General features: G+C 35.2%; 1 pseudogene; it reads left to right on the top strand.

Moving 5' to 3' along the window:
* Nucleotides 1-24,761: 24,761 nt before the first annotated feature.
* LOC114025572 lies at nucleotides 24,762-25,649 on the top strand (annotated as a pseudogene).
* The last annotated feature ends 319 nt before the right edge of the window (nucleotides 25,650-25,968 follow it).

Here is a 25,968-nt window from a genome sequence, read left to right as displayed (position 1 = left end):
TGTGCTAATAATTTCTTAATAGAATTAGTATCCCCCAAATAGATCATTAGCTCCCTGTGGGCAATTACCACATCTCATAATTCTTTTGGATAAGTTTGCCTAGCATGCAGAATGAATTGTAGGTGCTCAACTACTAGCAGGCATCATTACAGGAAGTTTAGCAAATACAACCTCAAAAAGATTACAATTGAATGGGGAAGACATTATATTTCAGTCACCCAACCACCAATCTGCCTAACCCTGGGTTTGGACTTTCTTCATAGAATCACAATTCTAGGACTAGAAGATCTTTAAGATCATGTAGTAAAATCCCTTCATTTTACAAATGAGGTAACTGAAGATGAGATAAATTAAGTGACCTCGATCTCCACCTCAAATTCCCTGAATAGAACTCTCATCCTTTTACATGATCTCATTCTTTTATTCTAATTAAACTAGATCTTCCCTATTCCCTCAGGCTCTGAATTCTCTTCTGGTTTCACTTGTCTCCCTACCCAACCTGGACATCCAGGGTTTTCTATTTCTCACTAGTGCCTCAGAATGCCCCCACACGATGACCACTCAAAACTTTATGATCCCCAAATTTGAGTAGCATACCATCTATTCTCAAGTTGCAGAACATTGCTGAAGAAAGCCACAATACAATGCTTACTGATGTTCCTACAAATTGTTATGAAACTCAGCTAGCCCTGACCAGTGCTCAACAGTATTTATCACTTATTGAGTCCCTTTGCTGTAGTTGTTTAGTTGTGTCCAACTGTCTGTGACTCCTTTTGGGATTTTCTTAGAAAATATACTGCAGTGGTTTGCCATCTCCTTCTCCAGTTCATTTTACAGACAAGGAAACTAAGGCAAACAGGCTTAAGAGATTTGTTCGGGGTCACACAGCAAATAAGTGTCTGAGGCCAGATTTGAACTCAAGTCTTCCTGACTCCAAACCTGGTGTTTTAGCCATTGCACCACCTCGCTTCCACTTTATATAACTCTGTAATTCCCCCTATATTAAACTCTAAAACTCATCTTTTCACTCCCTAAATGGAGATATTGAGAGTGTCTGAACTTAGACTTCTTTCTCAGTACATTCTCTCCTTTACTGACCTCTTCTAGTCCCAAGACAAATTATAATTCTGTTCAAATGACTCCCAAAACTATCTCAAGATTTGACCTCAAATTCCGTACTGATGTTTACAACTGTAGGCTGGACAACAGCATCTGAATATCCCACTGACACCTCTAACCTATCAGTTCTAAAATCAAGTTAATATCAAGTTGAATAGTCCAAGATTCCATCATCTCTTATAGAGACAATGGTACCTCTAGTCTCTGTATAGAGGCTACTGAAGCTGGTTATTTTCCTCCAAAAATTCCCTCCTTATGCTAACTTCCCTGTCTCTGTTAATGGCACCACTATACTATTAGTGACTTGCCCAAAACTTTAGAATTCTCTCTGACTTCTCCTCTCTCTCAATTATGTTTGATTTTTCACAATACCAGTTCCTATGAAGGGCAGAAACCTTTCCCATATAATCTCTTTTTCTTCTCACTGCTACCATACATTTCAGGATTTTATCACTCTCATCTGACCTTTGCAATAGCTTGGTAACTCTTCTCCCAGGAAGGGGAAACCTTCCTGGTAGAGTGGCCTTCTAGGTCCTTGTGTATGGCTTTTTGACTGAGTCCAAGTTTTACAAAACAAATCCTTTTATTAAGGGGAGTTGTTCTGTGAAGTTTGGACTCAGTCAAAGGCCCACCCCTAGGTCTAATGTTTCCTCACTCTAATCCATTCTACAGACTGATGTGAGATTAATCATTTTAGTGCATAATGCCTATCACATCACTCTTGCACAAAATCCTTCAGTAGCTCCCCACTACCTACAAAATAAAATTCAAATTCTTTACTCCATAATTCAACTTCTGCTTTTTTTAGCCTTTATATGCCCTATTTTCCAACCCTACATTATTCACAGCTAAATAAATATGATCAATATTTTCATGCACTTATGACTTTTCTCAGGAGATTCTATATACATTGGAGTTATGTCCCTACTCTGCCTCTTGAAATCATGCTCATTCTTCTAGGTCCAGTTCAAATTCTACCTTGAAATGCAGGACAAACTTAAGTTTGGAAAAACAAATCATTCTACAATATGGTATTGTATTATATATAGCACTATAGAGAATTTTTTTTTTTGCTTTATGAAGACCAATCTGAACGTTAGCTGATTGAATAGGAACTAATTATTATTATTTGAAAAATCCTAGGCAGGCAAAGTGCTGTATGCCTGTATTCCTTGCTACTGGGGTGACTGAAACTGGTGGATCTCTTGAGTTTGGGAATTTTGAACTATAGTTGGGTGAAAACCAACATGGTGTCTGTACTAACTCCTTCACCAAGGTGGTGAGCCCCAATGGGGGAGGAAGAAGGAACTAGGCTGCTTAAAGAGGAATGAAAAAGGCCAGGTCATTAGTGGAGCAAGTCAAAGCTTCCATAGCATTGGGATGAGACCTATGAGTGGCCCCTGCACTTCCAGCCTAAGCAAGTTAAGGAAATCCAGCCCTCCCTGCCCCCCCAATTTTTTTCATTATGGGAGAAACTCCTATAAATAACCTTCATTTTCTTCAGCACCTATTTGCACATTTCACTATCAACTAAGTGATATTGTTATTTAACCTAGTCCTGAGACTATGTATTATCTCTCTAACCATTTGATAAACTCCTTAAGGACAGTACTTAAGCTTCTTTTGCATCTGCCTCAGCACCCAACACAGAATTTAATAAGTATTATGTATGTACACAATGAATATTTACCTAAGTGAACACATACTTATCACTTTAAGGTAGTTTTAAATAATCTGATTGAAACAAGAGAGGATATATACACAAATGAACTCCAACACTACTTATAGTCTACTGGCCCAGAAAAAGAAATGTCTTTGATCTATACTTTGTGCTGCTCATTACTTTTCTTCTTTTGCAGCAGGGATAGGATCTGAAGAATTTTTTTTATTAGATATTTTATATAAAATGAAAGACATGCAATCAAGTAAAGTAACAACTATGCTACTGAGAAACCAGGTCCTTAACCTATTTAAAAACATATTCTTGGGCATATGGTTAACACATATAATTCAATTTTTCAATGAACCTGTGAAATCACTGATGTTAATACTCCTTCCAATGATGCAGAGCTTAAGCTATTCATAAATTGCATAACATCTTGTAAACCCTCCATAGGGAGTCAACTCAATATGCTAAGACTCTTCCCATCCATCTCTTGATCTTTTATGGGTATCGATACAAATGGTCCATTTGTTATTCCAACCTTCTTGTTATATGACTCCTTTTCTCTTTGATTTTTTTTTAACTGCTCTCATTTCTATAGAACTTATAAAGTATTTTTTATAGCAACTCTATAGAGATAAGTAGTGCTAGTGTTAACGTCCCTATTTTATAGAGAGAGAAACCGGGATGTTAGATGATTTGCTTAAAGTCATATAGCCTACAAATGTCAGAGCTGGAATTCCAAACTAACTATTTTTTCCACACCAAGTCTAATATACATAGCATTACACCATTATGATTTCTCACCACTACATTCACTCCAGCCTTGCATATATCTCTCAAAAGTAATAATTGAGGGGGCATCTAGGTGGCGCAGTAGATAGAGCACCAGCCCTGAAGTCAGGAGGACCTGAGTTCAAATCCATCCTCAGACACATAACAATTACTAGCTGTGTGACTCTGGGCAAGTCACTTAATCCCAATTGCCTCGCCAAAAAAAAAAAGAAAAAAGAAAAAAAAAGAAAGATAGAAAAGTAATAACTGAAAAAGTGCCATATATCCATAGAACTCTTATTAATTATCCCCTCCTATAACCACCATTTCAGTTCCTCTGCTGTAGAATACTAATGCTTTAAACTGATTTTTGGTTAAGAAGACATAAGCATCTGTCCATGAAAACTAAGCAAATTATGAACAGATAAGGTCATAATTTATATCTAGGCACACAGGCTAGTGCTTATTCTGTGCTTTTAAAAAAGCTGTTATTATCTACCTTGTGCATTTAATGTTAGACACATCATCTGAAGGATACAAATCCCGCATTACCTGGAACTTACAAAGAGGGCTTACTCCAAAATCAATAATATCAAATATGATTCACCAGAAAATTGTTCCAAAATTGAGTCCTATCAAGAATTTGAATCAATTAACTTTGAGTTTACTTTTATCCCATGGCTGCTGTAAAGAATCTTATGCTTCTTTTCAACAAGACTGAAGCATTAAGAAATCAGTATTTTTTGATGATGTTTACACTCAGGAGCCATGGGAAGCTTCTTCTTTCATTTTCTTTCCCTTTACCCACACAGAGGCTGAGCTTTATGAAAAAGAACTTTAATTTACAAAGTAACTAAACATTTTATTTTAAAAGAGAAGACTATATCATCATCCCCCTTAAGTTGCCAAATGAGTTGTTATTTATCAGTCAATGTCATCTTATAAAATACAAACATTCAGGTTGCTTATAGTTTATTTTTAATGCAGTTTGAATAAATGTAACTTCCTCATCAAGATACAGCATGAAAAACCACAAGAAGCAATCAAAATGTTTGATTCGGCAGAGTCATTTCTTAAAATGACCCAATAGGTTTTCAAAAGTAAATCTCACGAGCATACATTTCCCTATTCACACGGCTGTAGTCATGGAGACCAATCTCTGATGCATATAATGGTGTAACTCCACATCTTTCTACCCCACGAATTCCATTGTTACCATGGAGACCGCCAGTCACTAGCCTTGCTATTCCTCAGTGTTCCCAAATACCTCTGGTAATTCAGTTATCATTCCTCTAGCCTTTGGCACAAAGAGGGCTTTCAGGCAGTGCCAGGAAAACCCCTGGCATTTTGCACCAAAATTTAACAATGCATTCCAAATAACAAAAGCTGTGCAATAGACACTTTATGTAGAATAATTTTCTTTGAAAACATCTCAGTTGACCTTTAAAACTATCAAAATTAGTTTATAATTCTTGAATAAACAAATTATTTTTGTGGGGGCTTTGGTTTTTTTATTAAACAGCTTTTATTAAGAACTTAATAAGATATGAACAATCAAGAAACAAATCACAAACAAAACATTAAACTCAAACTTTCACTTTTAATAAAATGAAAAATCAATTTTAACAAAATTACAACTTTATGGCTGTGTTTCTGATATCTTTTCTGTCAGTAGACATTAAAAGTTTCATTGACAGTTTTCTTATTGAGTATTGAACCAATGTATATTTTCTTCTTCAAATTCTGCTTTCTTCTCTTTTTATCACTTCATAAAAGTCTTTCCATATATCTCTGCAGTCTTGATATTTGGAACTTTTAAAATGCAACAATATTCCATCACATATTATTTATAATTTATTCATGGCCTTTATACAAATAATTAATAGTCTATTATATTAATATAATTTATTCAGGCATTCCTGTTTTCATTAAGTACACAGATTATTTCCAGTTGGGAAAAATAAACAGTTTAATGAAATAAATACCTTCTTTGGTTTTATTATCAAGTCATAAATATTCTATGTAGAAGAGTCCTTCCCTCCCTTTAAATCATATGTCTTTTTTTTTTAATGACAAAACCTTAGGAAGTATTCACTGTTCAATTGCCAAACACTTGAAAAGGAAAACAAAAATCATAGATTCTGAGTCCCAGTTCTTTTTGGCAAAATGTTACTATGGATTTCCAAGATGAGGACCCTCCTGAGAAAACTCAATGTCAGCAGAAACATTTAAACTCGTTTGGGGAATGAAAGCAAACTCTTCCCTCAATAAATTAAGAGGGAAGAGGAAAAGTTCTAAATTCAGATTATGGAAGTTCCTTTACTGAACCTAGGGAACTGTCTCCAGAATATGAAGAAGTAGAATTATATTTCTACATCTGACTTTTCATTTTTTTCAAAAGGAAATCAAATAGTAGACAACTTTAATTCTGAAAAACAACTAGCAACAAAGTTGTTTCTTCAAGATCTTATTCAGAAAATATCAAAGCAATTTAGAAGAGCATGAAATCCAAATTCCAGTATAGATTATCATCTACAGACAAATACACGGAGAACTAAAGTTGAAATGTTTGGAAGAAACTCTACACATGTGACAATCTATCCTTTTTGTTTCAAAATGTATCTCCTGGAATAGTATCCATCCCCAGGAAGCAAAAAAAAATAGTCTTCTAGATTCAATATTTGTCTGATTAACATAAACAATATTTATAGATGATGTGGCACATACACAGTCAGAAAATCTATCTCAGAGTCTGAATGGGGAGTTCATGATCAGATAATCCAACCCACAGCTATGCAGAACATTCCTCTATATCTTCAACAAGGGATCATGCAATTTCCATCTGAATACCTCCAGTGATCAGAAACCCCCTACCTCCTGACACAACCTACTTCATTTTGGGGCAACTCTATTGGTTAGGAAGGTTTCCCTTAACAAAAAGTTCTACTTTTCCCTCTGCAAGCTTCCACCTATTACTCCCTTCTGGGGACCCTCTGGGTTCAAACCAATTTGTGCCAATACTTCAGACACTGCTGGATGCTTATCACATCTCCCCCTAAATCTTAAGGCTAAGCATTCCAGGTTAATTAAACTAATCATTATATGATATGGTTTTGTGTCCTCTCCTTTACTAAAATACAGAGATATTTGTGGCCATGGGATTTCTCGATTAATATAAAAGCTCTGTTAAAAAGGGAGCTGAAGCCAACAACCATTTAGTTTATCCAGGAAGATACCATCTAGTTTATCAAAGAACTGATGAATTCTAGACTCAATCATGATGACATTTCCCTTCTTTCCATTCTGGTTCCCATTCCCAGGCTCACCCTTCTTTACAATTAGAATCACCAAAAGAACAAAACAATGAAAGAAGAATAGAGGGGTCAGGAAAAATCTATTTTTTGAGATAAGTATGAATTTCATTAATAAAATATTTCACTCGCCTTAAAAAGCAAAATGTTTCTTGGGGGCATGGAAGAGAACTAATTATTTAAGCCAGTGTTCAGATCTGGTGGCAATAGAGAAGCAATATAACTCCATAACAAAATGGCTAGGTAAATGAATGAGTAGGCATTAATGACATAACCAACATCTACTATATTTCTAAGTGTTTATAGCATGTGGGATAACCACAAATCAAACCAACAAACATTTATTAAGAGTCTACTATATGCCAGGTAATTGGGAAGGGTGAAGACATTAGTTCAGTGTTGGGAGAAAAGGGCTCATGTAGAATATAGAATATAGAATGTAGAATGTAGAATGTAGAATGTAGACTGTAGAATTGACCTGAGCTTTGAAGAAAACTAAGGCTTCTAGGAGAGAAAAGAGAGTAGTGAATGGATTCCAGGCATGTGGGAAGAGCCCAAGTAAAATTATGGAGATGGGTAATGAAGTGTTGGATATTAGCAACAGTAAGAAAACTAATTTTGATGGCCTAAAAAGTATGTATAGAGGGCTAATAAGTTTAGGAAGGTAGTTTGAAGCCTGTTTGTAAAGGGCTTTAAATGCCAAGGAGTTTGTACTTGAACTTACAGGTTCAAGTAAGAGAAAGCTACTGAAGTTTGTTGAATAGGTTTATTGAACTTTAAGAATATCACATTGGCAGCTATGCAGATGAGAGAGTAAAGGGCAAAGATACTTGAAACAGTGGGATCCTATAGTTTATTGCCATAATCTAGATGACAGTTGAGAAGGGATTGAACTAGGTTGGTGGTTGCATGAGTAAATAGAAAGATACAGATGGAAGATATGCTAAAGACGAAAAAAATGGCAAGACTTGGCTTCTCAGACTACATATCCATTCAATACTGATAGGTTAAAGATGTATCTGAGGTTGTGAATCTGAGTGACTAGAAGTATGATGGTGCCCTTAACTGAAAAGGGATAATTTTGAGAGTAGGGAAGAAATGAGTTCTATTTTGGACATGTTGAGTTTGAGATGCCTATGGGATATCCAGTTCAAAATGTCCATGTTGGGAATATCTTCAAAATGTTGGAGATATGAGGCTAAAGGTCAGGAGGTTAGGGCTGGATATACAAATCTGGGAGACCTGTATAAAAATGAGAATTAAACCTCTGAGAGCAGATGAGGTCACCAAGAGAGAATATATAAATTATATATCAGTATATAATACAATAAATATATATTTATATTAACTAATTATATTATATATTATGTGTTGATATGTAATATAATAAATTCTATATATTAATATATAAAGAATGAAGAAAAGTGCACCCAGGAAAGCATCTTGGGAGTACATCATATGTAGGAAACTGAGAAGGAGTAGTCCAAAAAGTAAGTAAACCAAGAGAGAGAAATATCAGAGAAACACAGAGGAGAAAGTACCAAGAATTGAGGGTGGTAAATAGTGTCACATGCTTCAGAGAAGTCAATAAAACCAAGGATTAAGAAAGGGTCCTTAGATTTGACAATTTAAAAAAAAATCACTGGTAAACTTGGAGAGAAGATTTTAAGTTGAATGATTGGAAGCCAAATTGCTGTTCAGGAGTGAAAGAAGAAGAAACAGAGGTTATGAAAGACAGACTTTTCTAGGCTTTTGGCTGTGAAAGGAAGAAAAGTGATAGAACACTATTTGAGGGAGTGGTACGATCAAGTGAGGATTTCATAATGAAAACAGAGACCCGGGCTTTTTTTGTAGGATATGAGGAAGGACCTAGTAAATGGGGAGATGTTAAACAATTATAATGTCCAAGTAGCATTTAAGAATCTACATTAGCAGTGCTTAAAGCTTCATCTACTGGACTAAAAATCAATCTGTAATATTTTTATTTACTTATTTCAGCCTTGGAAAATCGATTATTGCCCAGAGAAATGTTTTATTTGTCTATTACAATCTGCTATGACTCCATCTATACCTGTCAAATGAGGGTGTTTAGATTCTGAAAAAAAAAAGTTACAGTTACAATAAATAAGAAGGAAAACAGATTCCTCTCTTCATTTTCTCTAAGTTACCTTGAGCTTCCCAGGAGAGGCCAGGCTAACAGTTTGAGGAACAACCTGTCTGCAGCCTGGCACCAAGGTTAAAACTGGTCCTACTATTTTCTCAGAGAAATCAAAATGACAAATCTAAGGAGTTTCTCTAAGTGAACAGCTTTGCCTGAATAAATGGCATCTCATTCTGGTCTAAGACACAGACAAAAGAGAGATTTTTATAGGGGAAGTAAGGGTCAGATTTTTAAGCTATTAAACCAGCACAAAGCATTCTTATCCACACATTTAAGCAGTATATGCTTTCTGGAAAGTTTCCTTTTAGATAGAAAATATTTTGAACTAGTGGCATTGTGCCTTGAATAAAGAATAACTTATTAGACATTCTTATTCTAGTCATTAGAGCTCACTATATTGGGAAGGGGAGGGAGGATGTAAGTCAATGATTTTGTCAAGTTAATGAAAACACATAAGCAACTAAAAACTAAAAGGTAACAGTCATATAAATGCACGATTATAGAAGGAACAAATTCTGAGTGAATTTTCAGAGACTTAACCTTTCTCCATTAGACTCCATCACTCAGAATCTCCTCATTAGAAGATAATTGAGAAGCCATTTGGTGCAACCTATCCTTGAATAGAAATCCTGGCTATATAACATCTCCACTAAATCATCATCCAGCCTCTGTTGAACACCTCTAGTGTTATGGAACTTGCTACCATCTAAGGTAGTCCATTTCCATTTTGGAAAAGCTTACATTGCTGATAGGCTTTTCCTTACATCAAGTAAAAAATCTTCATCTTGCTCCACCACACCAACTTCTATTTAATGTTCTGAGTGTTCTAGGTTTAAACAAAAGAAATATAAACTCTAATGTACACATGACAGCCCTTCAGCTAGGTGAAGGCAGCTAGCATGTATCCTATACTCCCTAAGAGTGTTCTTTTTTAAAGACCTCCCAATTCAACTCAATCAATCCTTGTATGTGGTTTTGAGTCTGATCACCAGCCTTGTCAGTCTCCTCTGTCTATGGTCTAGCTCACTGGACAACTAAATCACAAAGCTCTTCTCTAATTATCACATCATTAGGAGAAGTCAAGGTGTGGAAAAAACAAGTTTCCACCTTCAGCCACGTGAATCCTTTAAAATCCCTAATATTTCAAATCTAGAACTTACTTAGGCTTATCTCAATAATAAGATAAAAGTGAACTCCATTTCTGACAATGAATATTAAACCAAGAAAATGAATACTGCTCAAGAAAAAAAATTGTCAAACATCTACTAAGTAAAATACCCTATTAGGAACCTAGAAAAAAAACACAGATAAATATAAACATCTCTCTAGGATCTTACAACCTAGTAGGGGCAGATTAAGACATAGATAAATAAAATATAAAAGTGCATCAAATATGAAAATATAAATTCATATTAAATATATATAATGTAAAAGCACATAAAAGAAGTCTAAAGTTTTATGAGCTGATATGAGGAGTAAATGTATTGTATCCAAATTTTCAAAGTTTATTATATTCAAAGATATCAAAATGATATATATTTAGATATCATTGGTTATTGGGTCAAAGCAGTATGAAATTAAGTATAGGTCTTTATTTGGTTGCACTACATATTATAAATATAAAATATAAAATGGGGAGGTTGTGGCAGGGAATGAACTTGTGTATCTCACACCAAACTGTTTGCTTTTGCTACACATGGTCACTCTATATTCAAACACCCTTTCCCTGTGTGCACAGTAAGTAGAAAAAAACACAACTACATATTTAAGGAGAGAGGGATAACCCAGGCTAAGGCAAAAAGTAGTATATTGCCCTGGAAAAGGGATGGAACTTAGAGTTCTATTAGCTATGTGATGTTGGCCAAATCCTTTCATCAATTTAGGCTTGAGAAAGGGGATGTGTGGTGGGAGGAGCTTCAACTAGAGGTCCTCTAATATCCCTTTCCAGCTCTAGATCTTTGGTTATGCAATGGTGCACTTAGAGTGTCTCCATAGTCCTTATCTATATCATTCAATAAATCAACAAGTATGTATTAACACCTACTATATGTTGGGCACAATATTGGGTGCAATGAATTAAAATAATCTGTACTCATAAAGAATTTATATTCTAATGGGGAAGACCAGATAGATATAGAGACAGAGGTAGGGGGAGTACCAGGGAGGGGAGAGAGAAAAAGAGGGAGAAGGAAAAGAAAGAGTCGAGGGACAGAGGGAGAGTGAAAAGAGTGGGAGGGAGAAGGGAACAAGAGTGAGAGAGAGAAGGGGAGAAGGAATAAATATAAAAAGAATAAATAAATATGAAGCAGTTAAATACAAGGTTGTTTGAGAGGAAAGTCACCAGCTGTTTTAGGACCTTTAAAAGCCTGCACTCCACTGACACAGTCTTCAGGAACCCATCATCATTTCCATAACATGTTGCTGTTGTTTCTCCTTCCCACTCAAAGAGGACCAAAATGATAACACTATGTTGGGGCCAATGTGCAGCATGTCTGGTTGTGGCTCATTATACCAAAAAGAGCTCTGAAGGCTCTACTACAGGTTAGGCACAAGTAGTCCATATGTCCATTTGGGAAAGAGTCATCTTTAAATTTTCACATCTCACATTTCTTTTGAGCTACCGCAATTCTGCTTTGCTCATAGAGCACAGAGCCTTCTTTGATGCAGGCACATGGAAGACACTGTACAAGATCATCATCCAGCATCCCCATAATATAATGAAGCATCAAGTAGGCCTTCATAGTAGTGTCTGTGGGGAGCATCCAAAATGGAGGAAATTAGATGCCTCATGATGTAGTTGGAGCACCAGAAATTAATCACAGACTCATAGATTTAGATCTAGAAAGAAATTTTAAGGTCTAGTCCAACCTCCTTATTTTACAATTTGGGAAACTGAGTCATAGAAAGGTGAAGCGATTTGCCATCACACTGATAGTAAGTGGCAGTCAGAATTTGAACCCAAATCTCATGAATCCAGAACCTGTCAACGTTTGGGTTCCCCACACATACACACTAACCCATGCTACTTCATCTCCTACACAGTTTTGTAGAATGCTCACCAGTACTAAATAGGAAGGGACAATTTTTTCATAGTTGGAACTTTGAAAATTCCCACTTTACCTTAATGTTTTAGACAGTCTTTGTGACTACATCAACTACCCAGGGAAGTGTCCCTTGATAAAGAGGTTGTGGCATATCAGCCTAAAGGATAAGCACCCTAAAGGTAGCCTTGGGTTATACAGCAGTTGAGAACACTCTACAATGTATCAGATTCAGATCACTGCATTCCAGATTAAGGAGCATTGGGCATTTTAATTAAGACATTAACCCATATTAATTAAAATTTTTCCCTTTACTACAGAATACATGCATCCTCTAAGGTACAAGAAAATTAATGTAGCCTGGCTATCTGGATGTATTTAACATCAAGAAATTAAATATGTGTGTGTGTGTGTGTGTGTGTGTGTGTGTGTGTGTGTGTGTGTGTAATATATATAGAGAGAGAAGAAAATTTTTTTATTAGAGTGACTTATTTTCCTAGACAGGGCATGGCAGTCAGCCAAGAAATACCAGTTGTTCAGTGTGTGTGTGTTAAATAAAATCTCTTTAGAGAATCACCAAGAAAATCACATTTTTGGCACTAGTTGTCTTCACGCATTCTAGTCATGCATTTCATATGGTTGTCTCTTTAACCATAAATTGGAGGTATTCTTGAGCATCTCTCTTGGATGATTGGCATATCCAGTCTGAGAAATCATTTCAGATGATCACCAAATCTATACTTGTTAAATCTCTCCCCATGTATGTTATGAACTCAACAAACCTGTTAAAATATACCAGTTATCTCCCACTACCACTTATACAAGCCTTTTGCTCTGGATAGGCCAGACTCCTCATATTCCAAAGAAATCCTAGGTTCATTCCAGATCCTGGGTCTCTACTTTAAGCCTTAGCTATTTAACCCAAGGATGATCCATGATTACTTAAAAAGGGAAAAGGCAATCACTATGAGCCAACATGAATTTATCTAGAATAACATACAAATTAGCCTCATTTCTTCTTGTGCTGGGCTTATTAGAGTGGTATACGGGGGATATACTTGGATTTCAGTCAACAATCTCACAAAATTTCTCCACATATCTTTATAGAGAAGATAAAATGCGAAGTATAGAAGAGCACCATTAGGGAGATTTAGAACCAATTTAATTTCTAGGCCCAAAGTTTGGTAAATAATGAATCAAAGTCAGTCTAGAGGGAACTGTCACAAAGTTTTGCCCTTGGCCTTGCTCTGTTAAGCATATTTTAGTAAGTTGGATGAAGGCATCCAAAGCATGCTGATGAAATCTATAGGGCACAAACCTGGGAAACATATCTAAAATGCTGGATGACAGTTGAGGTGGAGGGAGTGCTAGTAAATGTTTAACAACCAGCCCTCCAAAAAAAATGTGCATAACACTATTTTAAGTTGTTACTAACATTTTCTCCATCACTTTCGTAAGTCTACATAATCAACCAAACAAATAAACCACGCTCTGATAAGTAGTGTTTTGTGATTTCTAAAGTATAAACATTCACATAGAAAATTTTATAATGGACTCTCTCATTTGTTGGCTCCAGCACATCCAAAAGGAACTCAATAGTTGGAACTACAAGCCATAACCAGTAAGATCAAATTTAATGAAGGTAAATAAAATCCTCTACTTGAGTTCAAAAAATTAACCAGAGGATGGGAGGGGGGTGGGAAATATGGCTAGATGACATTTCACATAAAAAATGACCTGGGGATTTTAGGGGAATAGCATTTCCTGTCTCTCTTAGTGATTGAAATTGTCAGTAAATTAGCTGGTCATGTTGTTATATTTTTAAGTGCTTTGAATATGTTATTGAAGCTCACATTAATCCTTTATGATCCACATTCACAACATTTATGAGATACATATGGAATTATGGTAGGCATTCTTTGCAGCATATGAAAATCTGTAGCTAGTAGCCTCTAATCATTTCCTGTCTGAAACAGACATTATTAATATAGATAAGCATTTTACAGCTAGAGAAAAATGGACAAACATCGAACTTACATAGCTGTGCATGTGTTTATTGAACAGACAAGTAAATATTTATTCTTTTGGAAAGCAAAACATAAAAAGCAGTTAAGTACATTTCATAAGGTAGCAAGTGAAGAAGTGGGGATTTGTTTTATTTAGGTGGGGCAGTGGATAAAGCACTGCCCCTGAAGTCAGAAGGACCCAAGTTCAAATGTAGCCTCAAACACTTAATAGCTAATGTGACCCTGGGCAAGTCACTTCACCCTGTTTTCCTCAGTTTCCTCATCTGTAAAATGAGCTGGTGAAGGAAATGTCAAACCACTTTAGTATCTTTGTCAAGAAAACCTCAAATGGGGACATGACAACAACAACAACAAATGTTTTAGAAAAAGTAAGGTCTACTGAAGAAAAATTAGTGGTGAATTGGAATATTAGAGGTAGTCAACCTACAGGAAGAAGGTCAATCAAAAGCTAACAGGCAGGCAAGGAGGAAACAATGCAGGCAGGGAGGAAGGCAGGAAGGAAAGAGACATGGGAGGGAGGGAAGGAGGAAACAAATATTTATTAAGCACCTACTATGTGCCAGGCTCCATGCTAAGTGCTTTACAAATGTCTATTTGGTCCTCACAACAACTCTAGGAAACAAATATTATTATCCCCAGTTTGCAATTGGAGAAACTGATACAGACACTTAACTGACTTACCCAGGGTCACACAACTATTAAGTATCTAAGGTTAAATTTGAACTTAGGTCTTTCTGACTCTATATCCAGCACTCTATTCATGGAGTCACCTAGCTGCTCCAGTTTAGTAGAAATGGGACAATCAGATGATGAAGTGAATATTAGATAAATTCACTTTGAATGAGTGGCAAAAGTTAGAAACGAAAAAATAACAATGAGACCAATTAAAACAGCTTTTGAAGCAAGAGCTGGGAAATTTTTTGCACAGTTCCATTATGTGATGGGAAGTCAGCATAAGGATCAAAAAGGGAGATCAGAGCAGAGGGTGAAAACAGCAACTCTGAAAATGACACTGAGGAGTCATTCTTGATAGATCCCTGTTAAGGGAGTTTGTCAAATCTTCATTTTTCACATCAAGCCTGTGCTTGAATTATTTTCTGAAGTATCCTGATGATATCTAGAAATTTCACACATTCATACCATGACAGCACATAGTACAGGTCAGTTAACAAGTATCTATTAAAAGCCTTAAGATGACACTACTCAGACTTAAATGTGTGAAAAGAAATTAAAACCAAACAGATTTAGAGCATACTCTTTCCTCTTGCTTTTCATTGAAAGCAACAGGTTTTAGTTACCAGTGGTTACTATGACTGAAATAATTTAAAGTCAGAGGGCATAAGCTTGAAGTATGAATCCTTCTTATCATATCCTCACATATGGGAAACATTGTGCTCAAGGTTATCTTCTGGGAAGGGTTGAAGAGGGGGAGAATATTTTTCAAATACATATCTGTTATATGACTTATATTTTTAAAAAAAACTTGCAATTCAACAAACATCACTTCAGTTGATCAAAACAGCTGTTTCTTGCCAGGCTGTGATCTGTTACTGGGGGGAATGCCAAAGTTTTGACAACCACCCGACTCTTCTTGGTTTGTTACCAAGAGGAACTTTGCTTTGCTTCATTTGTCATTTATAAAATTAAAATTGTATTTCGCCGTTGGGGGTGAGGGGAAGGTTAAGGAGGGAAATGTGGATTTGTGATTTTTTTGGAGTAGGGAAGTCCTGGTGAGGACCCTCCCTTTACCAATGATATACACACCTGTTGTGCATTTTATAATCTTAAATGGTAGCTTATGGCTTTAAGAAATTAAGTGCCTTGCCCAGGGTTACAGAGCTAGTGTGTGTCAGAAGGGATTTGAACCTCAGGTTTTCCTAACTCCAAGGGTAACCACCTATTGACCATGCCACACAACTTCTCCTAAATATCTATTTCCAAATGTAGTAACATCAGTGCAATGTGACTAAATGTTACTAATTTTTTAAAAAAAGTACTGTCATTGCTAGTTATCAGAAAAGCATTTCAGTACATGATGAAAAGTATCTCCACTTAGACTACCATCATTTTGCAGTTATTACTATATTTTTTACAACAAGAGCTATGCAACTATCTCTCTAGAGGGTATTGGCAAGGAATAATGGTTTCTATTCATAAAAATATGCATCTTCTAAACCAATTTCAATTACTTTCTGGCAAGAAGAGCATTTAATAAAATCAGGTTTCTAAATCTTTAGTTTCCATTCTTTTCTCAAAAGAAGAGACTATCTTCCTGTCATGAGATTATCTGATGCATTATTTCTTAACAACTGTGACCCATGACATCCCAAGATCAGTTGAATATTTTATATAATAGCACAGAAACACCAACTATTTGCCGAATTTTAAAAAAAAATCTTGCAAGTGCTAACTTTGCTGGCCTTTTTCTATCCCTAGGGCCTCTGGAAGGGTTTTCTCACTGAAGGACCAAGGCTTCCATTAGGAATAATTATAATTTTAATGGAATCACTTCTGATCACCTGTCATATGGTCTTTAAAACAACAAATACAATTGGAGATATTATGCAATTTCAAATGTAATTACCTAAAAACAAACCCCAAAAAACCCATACACCCTGGGCACCCTAGTATTAGAGTAGATTTCTGTAGGCTTATATTTTGGCATCACATGAGAAAGAGACATAGATAATCAACATTATACATTCCTGAAAGTTCTAGGCCTCTGCAGTACCCTTCAAGTTATATCAGGGATTAATGAAGATGGCAAAAAACCTACCAAATCAATCCTCTAAATCTTAGCTAATCAGTAGAACTTTCTATGGCCCCACTTCCCCATTCCAGTTTAGTCCCTTGGGTTAAATAGCTAACAGGAACATTTAGCCAACTTAAAATGTCCTCATAAGTTACTGTCCTCCCTCCCCCCAACTCCTATTACAAACATTAATTAGGAAAGAAATCTTTATTCTTTTTGAGGTTTACATAATTAGCACATGTCTAGCCCAAATAAAAACTGTCTATAAGTCCATATTTATGGTTTTGTTTGTGGTTTTTGGTTTGTTTTTTTTTAGGCAATTGGGGTTAAATGACGTGCCCAGGGTCACACAGCTAGTAAATGTCAAGTTTTGGTCTGAGGCCAAATTTGAACTCAGGTTCTCCTGACTTCAGGGCCAGTGTACTATCCACTGAGCCACCTAGCTGCCCCTACATTTCGTTTTTAAAGAGTAGGTAGACTCATGTCTTTCAGAAAAGAAAGGACTTTTGTTTTGGTTTGGTTTTGCCAAACATCAAGGGAAATGCTACAACTGCAGAATGTATTTCCAGAATTAAATTCAAAGTGACTTTAGTTCATTTAGTTTCACTTTTCTCTATATTATATGATTAGGTAGATCAGTCCGATAATGAGTTATGAATGGTGATGGTCACTCAGCATTTCTGAGACATTGCAAAAAAATTTTTTATATGAGGGGAGAGTCAAGAGCTATGATTTTGTCAGTGTGGAGAACTCCTTGTATGGAAATACTCTAGATTGAAAATTAGTTGTTATTGTTGTAAGAAGCATTTATTAAGCTCCTTTGATTGTTATTTTGTCATTTCCAGTCATGTCCAACTCTTCATGACCCCATTTAGGTTTTCATGGCAAAGGTACTTTAGTTGTTTGCCATTTCTTTCTCTAGTTCATTTTACAGATAAGGAACTGAGGCAAACAGGGTTAAGTGACTTGCCCAAGGTCACAGTTAGTAATTGTCTGAAGCCTGATTTGAACTTGGGAAGATGAATTTTCCTGGCTCCAGGCCTGGCACTCTATCCCTACACCACCTAGCTGCCACTTAGCTCCACTCAGATAATACAAAAAGAGAAAAAAAAAAAGTCCTGGATAGAGTCCTGGTTTACTCCTATAATAAGGGGGTGAGATATGGACATGATCCATCAAAGAATACAAAGACAGAGTGCTATTATGAAAACCTAGAAGGTAGGGAGTAGTCAATAGGGTCAAATTCTACAGAGAAGTCAAGAAAGATAAGAATTAAGAAAAATCCATCAGATATGATAATAGAATTAAATAAAATAATATTCTCCCTTTTTCAAATCAAACAACAGTCCTTCCCAAGCAACTACCATGCACAAGGGCTATAAAGAAGTAGAAGACATGGTCTCTGTCCTCAGGATTGATTGAATGGGTAAGATATCTCTGCATGGTAAACTAATAAGACAGAACCATATATCCTAAATATCAGATGAGTAGTACAGATAAGGAATGGTATAACAGTCCAGAGGATAGAGAAATAATTGTGGGCTTGAAAAATGAAGGAAAACTTTATGAACTACTTAGGATTTCAATAATATAGATCTTGAAAAAGGGAAAAATTTTAATAGGAGAAAAAAAACAAAGGGTTAGTTCAATTTCCTCTAAAAATAATCAGCTTATTTACCCCAATCCTACAGAAGTAACTTATCTAGTATTATCTCTCAATGTGATATGATTCAAATTAATTCCTTTAGACAAATTACTTTTTTTCTTTTCTTTTTAACCATCTTTAATGAAAAAAAAAATTCTACAGTATGTTACACATGTAAAGCTCAATTACTATGAGACAAACTTGAATTTCCAAGGTGAGTCATATTAGACTAACTTAATTTTCCTTTTTTTAAAAAAGTTTTTAAATTTATTTTAAACTTAAATACAAAATAAGAAAAGAAAAAAAAAACACGTACACAGCGGAACATAAGAGAGGATTCAATATAAAGGAATAAGTTTCCATTTCCAGAAAACCTATACAATGAATACTATACATGATTTTTGAAGCTGTCCATCTTTTCTTTGCTTCCTTGTATGTTAGGTTAGTTCAAATTTGCTTGAACAAGCAGCCCCAGGGTTGTGATTAAAGGATCAAGGCAGGGCAGAGCTAAGATGGTAGAGTAGAGAGAGCACTTAGCTGAGCCCCCCTAACATTCCCCTCCAAACAACTTTAAAATAATGCCTCAAATCCAATTCTGGAGTGGTAGAGCCAACAAAAAGTCAGAGTGAGATATTCTTCCAGCCCAAGACAACAGAAGAGGTCAGAAAGATAAATCTGTGACAGTGGGGAGAGGCTGTCCCTTTTCAGACCATCATGCAATAAAAATTACATTTAATAAAGGGCCATGGAAGTACAAATTAGAAGTTAATGGAAACTAAATCTAATCCTAAAGAATGAGCAGATCAAAGAACAACTCAGAGAAACAATTGATAATTTCATTAAAGAGAATGACAGCAATGAGACAACATTCCAAAATTTGTGGGATTCAGCCAAAGCAGTACTTAAGGGAAATTTTGTATGCATCTAATGTATACACCAATAAATGTATATATCAATAACAAAAAGAGCTGATCAATGAATTGAGCATGCAACTAAAAAAAAACTAGAAAAAGAACAAATCTAAATCCTTAAACACCAAAAGTGAAATCCTGAAAATCAAATGAGAGAGTAATAAAATTGAAAGTAAAAAAAAATAAATAAAACTAGGATAAACCATTGCTTAATTTTATTTAAAGAAAGAAAGAAGAAAATCACATTACTAATATCAAAAATGAAAATTTTGATGATGGTGAATTCACGGTGAAGATGAAATTAAAGCAATTAATAGAAATTATTTTGCCCAATTAAATGCCAATAAATCTAAAAATTTAAGTGAAATTGGTGAATATTTAAAAAAAAAATAACTTGCCCAGATTAACAGAAGAGGGAGTAAAATACATAAATAACTCTGTCTTTAAAAAAAAATAGAAATTTAAGCCATCAATGATCTCCCTAAGAAAAAATCCCCAGGACCAGATAAATTCACAAATGTATTATACCAAACATTTAAGGAACAATTAATCCCAATACTATATAAACTATTTGGGAAAAAAGATATGGTAAGGAGTCCTACCAAATTCTTTTTATGACATAAATGTGGCTTTGATACCTAAATCATGAAGAGAAAAAACAGAGAAAGAAAACCTATTACAGACCAATTTCCCTAATGAATATCAATGAAGAAAAAAGAGATATATCATAAAAATCATGTACTATGACCAGGTGAGATTTATACCAGGAATGTAGGACTATGTCAATATTAGGAAAATTACCAGCATAACTGGCCATATCAATAACAAAAACAACAGAAACATGTTTATATCAACAGATGCAGAAAAAGGCTTTGATAAAATACAACACCCATTCTTATTTCAAAACAAAACAGAACACTAGAAAGCATAGGAATCACTGGAGCCTTTCTTAAAATAAGCAGCATCTATCTAAAACTAGGAAAAGCATTGTAATGGAGATAAATTTGAAGCCTTTCCAATAAGATCAGGAGTAAAGCAAGGATGTCTATTATCACCACTATTACTCAATATTGTAGTAGAATTGCTGGCTATTGCAATAAGACAAGAAAAAGAAATTGAAGGAATAAAAATAGGCAATGAGGAAACAAAATTGTCACTCTTTGCAGATGATATCATGGTGTGCTTATAAAACCCTAGAAAATCAACTAAAAACCTACTTGAAACAATTAGCAACTTAAGCAAAATTACAGGATATAAAATAAACCCACCTAAATCATCAGCATTCCTATATATTATCAATAAAGTTCAGCAGCAAGAGATAAAAAGAGAAAAATCTATTTAAAATAACTACAGACAATATGAAATTCTTGGTAGTCTACCTGCTAAAATAAATCAGGGATTATATGAACACAATTACAAAACACTTTTCACACAAAAACAAATCTAAACAACTCGAGAAGTATTAACTGCTCACGTATGAACCGAGCCAGTATAATAAAAATGGCAATTCTACCCAAGTTAATTTATTTATTCAAGGCCATATCAAACTACCAAAAAATTATCTCATAGAGCTAGAAAAAATAGTAACAAAATTCATCTGGAAAAACAAATGGTCAAGAATATCAAGGGAATTAATGAAAAATAAATGGGAAGGAAGGCAGCCTAGCACTTCCAAATTTCCAAACTATATTACAAGATGATAACCATTGAAACAGTCTGGTAATGAATGGCTAAGAAATAGAGAGGTAAATCATTGAAACAGATTGGATACACAATATATATATGATAGTAAATGACCATAGTAATTTAGTATTTGATAAACCCAAAGATCTAAGCTTTTGTGGTAAGAACTCAACATTTGACAAAAATTGCTAGTGAAAACTGGAAAGAAATTAGGCATGGACCAACCTCTCACACCATATATCAAGATAAAGTGAAAATGGATAAATGATTTAGACATAAAATGATAGGATAAGTAAATTAGGAGAGCATGGAAAAATGTACCTGTCAGATCTTTGAATAACAGAAGAGTTTTAAGACTAAACAAGAGATAGAGAGAATCATAGAAAGTAAAATAGGTAACTTTGTTTACATGAAATTTTAAAAGTTTTTGTGAAAACAAAACTAATGCTGCCCAAATTAGAAGTAAAACAGGAAATCTGGAGAAAATTTTACAGTAGTTTTCCTGACAAAGGCCTTGTTTCTCAAATATATAGAGTATTAAACCAAGTTTATAAAAAAAAAAATAAGAGTCATTCCCCAGTTGATAAATAATCAAAAGATATGAGCAGGCAGTTTTTAGAAAAAGAAATTGAGGCAGCTAGATGGGGCACTGGATAGAGCACCAGCCCTAGAGTCAGGAGGACCTGAGTTCAAATCCGGCTTCAGACGCATGATATTCACTAGCTGTGTGACCTTGGGCAAGTCACTTAACCCTGAATGCCTCACCAAAAAAAAAAAAAAGAAAGAAAAAGGAAAAGAAATCAAAGCTATCAATAGTTACCTGGGGAAAAAAAGCTCTATCTTACTGCTGATTAGAGAAATGCGAACTAAAACAACTCTGAGATACTGCCTCACACCTACCAGATTGACAAATATAACACAAAGAGAAAATGACAAATGTTGGAAGGGATGCGGAAAAATTTAGACATTGATACACTGTTAGAGTTGTAAATTGGTCTAGCCATTCTGGAAAACAATTTGAAACTACACCAAAAATGCTATAAAAGTGTGCATTCTTTTTGACCAAGCAATACCACTAGTAGGCCTGTATCCAATAGAAATCAAAGAAATGGGGAAAGCACCTATTTGTACAAAAATATTTATAGCAGCTCTTTTTGTGCTTCCAAGGAATTAGAAATCAAAGGGATGCCCATTAGTTGAGGAATGGCTGAACAAGTTATCTTATGTGATTGTGATGGAATACTATTGTGCTATAAGAAATGATGAGCAGAATGGTTTCAGAAAAACCTGGGAAGACTTATGTGAACTCATGCAAAGGAAAGTGAGTAAAACCCAGAGAATATTACACACGGTAAAAGCAATATTGTAAAGATGATCAACTGTGAAAGACTTACTCTGATCAAGACAATGATCCAAAACAATTCCAAAAGACCCATGATGAAAAATGCTACCCTTCTCTAGAGAAAGAACTGATGAACTCTAAATGCAAACTGAAACACTTTTTAACTCTATTTTTATTTTTATTTTGTTTGTCTTTTCTTTTGCAACATGGTTAATGTGGGACTATGTTTGGCATACTTGCACATGTATAGTCTATATCAAATCGGTTGCCTGTTCAAGGACGGGGGTGATGAGGGATGGAGAGAGAGAATTTGGAACTCAACTTTTTAAAAAAATGATTGTTAAGTTTTTTAACAAGTAATTGGGAAATATTTAATGAAATGAATAAAGCAATTAAAGGATCATTGCCAATCTGTAGGCTCATATCTAGGGGAGGGTCATAGGGTTCTGTCCTTGACCATGCTCTTTTCAATATCCCCAGTGACTTGGATAAGGCAGGGATGCAATGCTGATTACATCTGCAAATGAAACAAACCTAGAAAGGATAGCTAACATATTGTATGATAGAATCAGGATCCAAAAAATTCTCAAGATGAAGGAAGGATGTGTTGACTCAAATAAGGTAGGATGTAACAGGGATAACAAAAGTCCTAAACTTATGTTGAAAATATTGGCTATGCAAATTAAGTATGGAATGGCTAAATAATCGTGTGAAAAGATTTTTTAGATATTTATCTAAAAATTTTTAGATATTTAGATATTTATCTAAATAAGTTTTTTTTAAGAATTTGATTGTAGTGCATATATCTATATAGAAGCAATATGTTACAGGGTAAAGTGTGTTCGATTTAGAGTCAGAAGACATAGGTTCAAATCCCAGTCCTAGCCCTATCTGGGTGTCACTTTCCTCATCTATAGAATGGGAGGGCATACTAGATGACCTTAAAGGTTCGTTCCATCTTTAAATCTGAGCCTCTATAATACAAGTGGAGCCCAAGGGGTTCTCTTATGAGTAAAGTAGATGAATTTTAATGAGGATGCCAATTTTTTATCAATAGTTTGGACTGATGAAAAAACCTTTTTTTCCATTCTTGGTTCTTTACTACGTCAAAGTTGCCTAATAAAGGATCCTCCATGCCTGGAATGTACTCTATGCTCACCTATATATACTTCTTAGAATCCTTTCCTTCCATCAAGGCTCACTTCAGTGACCACCTCATTTGGGAAGCCTTTCTGAACTCTGCAGTTGTTCATAGTCTCTCCCTTCTCAAATTCTATTGTATTGATTTGCTTACCAGCTCTATCCCTCCAGTAGAATGTATGCTCCTCAAAGCAAGACTATGCTTCACTCTATCTTTTTATCTCTTCTGCCTAGCAGAGGCTCAAATGCATAAGTGATTATTCAGTTTAACTTAACAGGAACATATTAACAATAGGAAATCATTTATGAAAAAACAATCAACAGTGAAAAATTAGACAACAGTGAGGATCTAAATAGAGCATGGAGGTTTCTTCTGTGTTGTCAAAATTAAGCACTGAAAAACATTTCTATACCCAACTTAAAGCTAAACCTCAAATTAGCTTTTAGAAAGGTCTGGGCTTTCATGGAAAACAGATTACTCTGTATTCTGAGCCTTTCATTCAGCATTATACTTTGTTAAGCTGTCTACCATACTCTTATTTTTTCTGATAATTTTCAATTTCATTTAAGTCTCATTTTTTTTCACTATATGACCTTATTTTTATTTTCTCTAAAAATTAAAGACTCTTTCTTTGCATGAAATCCCTTTTAGATCTTTATCATGTAAGGAAATATTATTGGAATAAGATTCAGAAGACCTGGGTTCTCATCACATCTAATTAATCATATGATTTTCCAAAAGTCACTTAATTTTTTCTCATTTTGTTTCCTTGGGATACAACAGTTTTGTGAGGTAGACAGTCAGGTCTCAAATGAAATCATCTATGTGTTTCCTCATCTATAACCTACCTCCCAGGATTGTAGTGAACATAAAATGAGATAATATTTGTAAGGCATTTTGAAAACCTTAAGGTACTATATTAATGTTAACTCATCAGTGTTTTATTAAAAATGGGCTCTGATCTCAAGGATCTTACAATATCTTTTGAGGAAGCAAAACTATTTCACATGAGGCTGCCCCACAAACCCCCTTCATCATCCCTCTCCTCCCCCTACCCCAGCCTTTCTCCTCTCTCCAATAAAGTTCCCTTGTCATCTGGGACTTTTGGACTAATTTTTCAGAGTGAGGAAAGGACAGGCCCTGGATGGGAGCGGCTTGCTACCGTGGAAGAGCTGCTGCGAGGAGCTCAAGATGATAAAGGCACTGGTAACAGCTGAAGATCAGAAACTGCTGCACTAGCTGAATGTTCAGTTGTAACAGGAGTCCAGATGTTAGCTGAAGGCCTGTGGCTTGAGACTAATTGAAGCTGCTCATGATAATAGCCTTTGGATGACTTCAAGACTGAGGGACTTCAAAGTGAAAGACCTTCTTAGCCTAACTCAGTTCTTTGGTTTCGACAGAGACTTTTTTTCTAGCTGCGAATTTAGTGGACAGATTTCTATCTAAAATGAAGGTACAACTCAAACATCTTGCATATGTGGTATTAAGTTGCTTCTATCTGGTTGTGAAATCAACAGAGGAAGAAAGAAATGTCCCATAAGCCCCTGATTTGATATGAATAAACCAATACAAATTCACAGTTTCTGACCTGATGAGAATGGAAAAGATTGTATTAGAGATGTGTTGGAAAGTCAAAGCTACTACTGCCTTTCAGTTTCAACAACTCTATTATTCACTCATTCATGAAAACTTACCATTTGAAAGGAGAAAGGACCAGAGTTTTGGAAGACTGGAAGCTCAGCTTAAGGCATGCTGCTGTAGAATTAAATTAGGTTTTCTAAAGCAAAGTCTTCTGCATTGGCATTGTCTATAATTGCACTAGAGATTCAAGCACAGAAATTTATAGAATTGGCAAAAGGAGTAGATTGTCTTCAGAAATATTCCACTGTAAGTTGCAGAGATCTGACCTTCTGGCAGAAACTTATAGCAAAGTGCCTAACTGAATATTCGTCAAACAAGTGTTCTAAACCAAATGTTCAGAAGTTGAAGTGAATTATATCTGGATGTACTGCACATCAGTTGAAGCATACTTATGACAAAATCATTCATCTTCCAAAAATCCCTGAAACTGGGTCTTAATAGGATTCTTAGGGTGAAGAAATTTAACTATTTTGAAGACTTATTTCACATCAGAACTGTGGGCTTCAATATTAGAATGGATTTAATCTGTGAAGCCTGAAACATAGCAAGTAGGTTAGCATTGATGTTTTCAGACTTGAGGGGAAAACGGGCTATAGCTGGAAATTGATTATGTGTGCTGCAGTTAGAAATGTGTTCAGGACTAAATTCCGAAGCATATTTGTAAAAACTAAAACTCAAATGTGAAACTCTAATGTAGAATAAGGATGGGAGACTATACTGTGAATTAACAGCTAAAATAGATCCAATCTAGTAGTAT

The sequence above is a fragment of the Vombatus ursinus genome, unplaced genomic scaffold (assembly GCF_900497805.2).
Source record: "Vombatus ursinus unplaced genomic scaffold, bare-nosed wombat genome assembly UNPS02014832.1, whole genome shotgun sequence".
NCBI classification, from domain to species: domain Eukaryota; kingdom Metazoa; phylum Chordata; class Mammalia; order Diprotodontia; family Vombatidae; genus Vombatus; species Vombatus ursinus.
The sequence above is the reverse complement of the archived record's forward strand: the minus strand, read 5'-3'. Positions and strand labels throughout refer to the sequence as shown.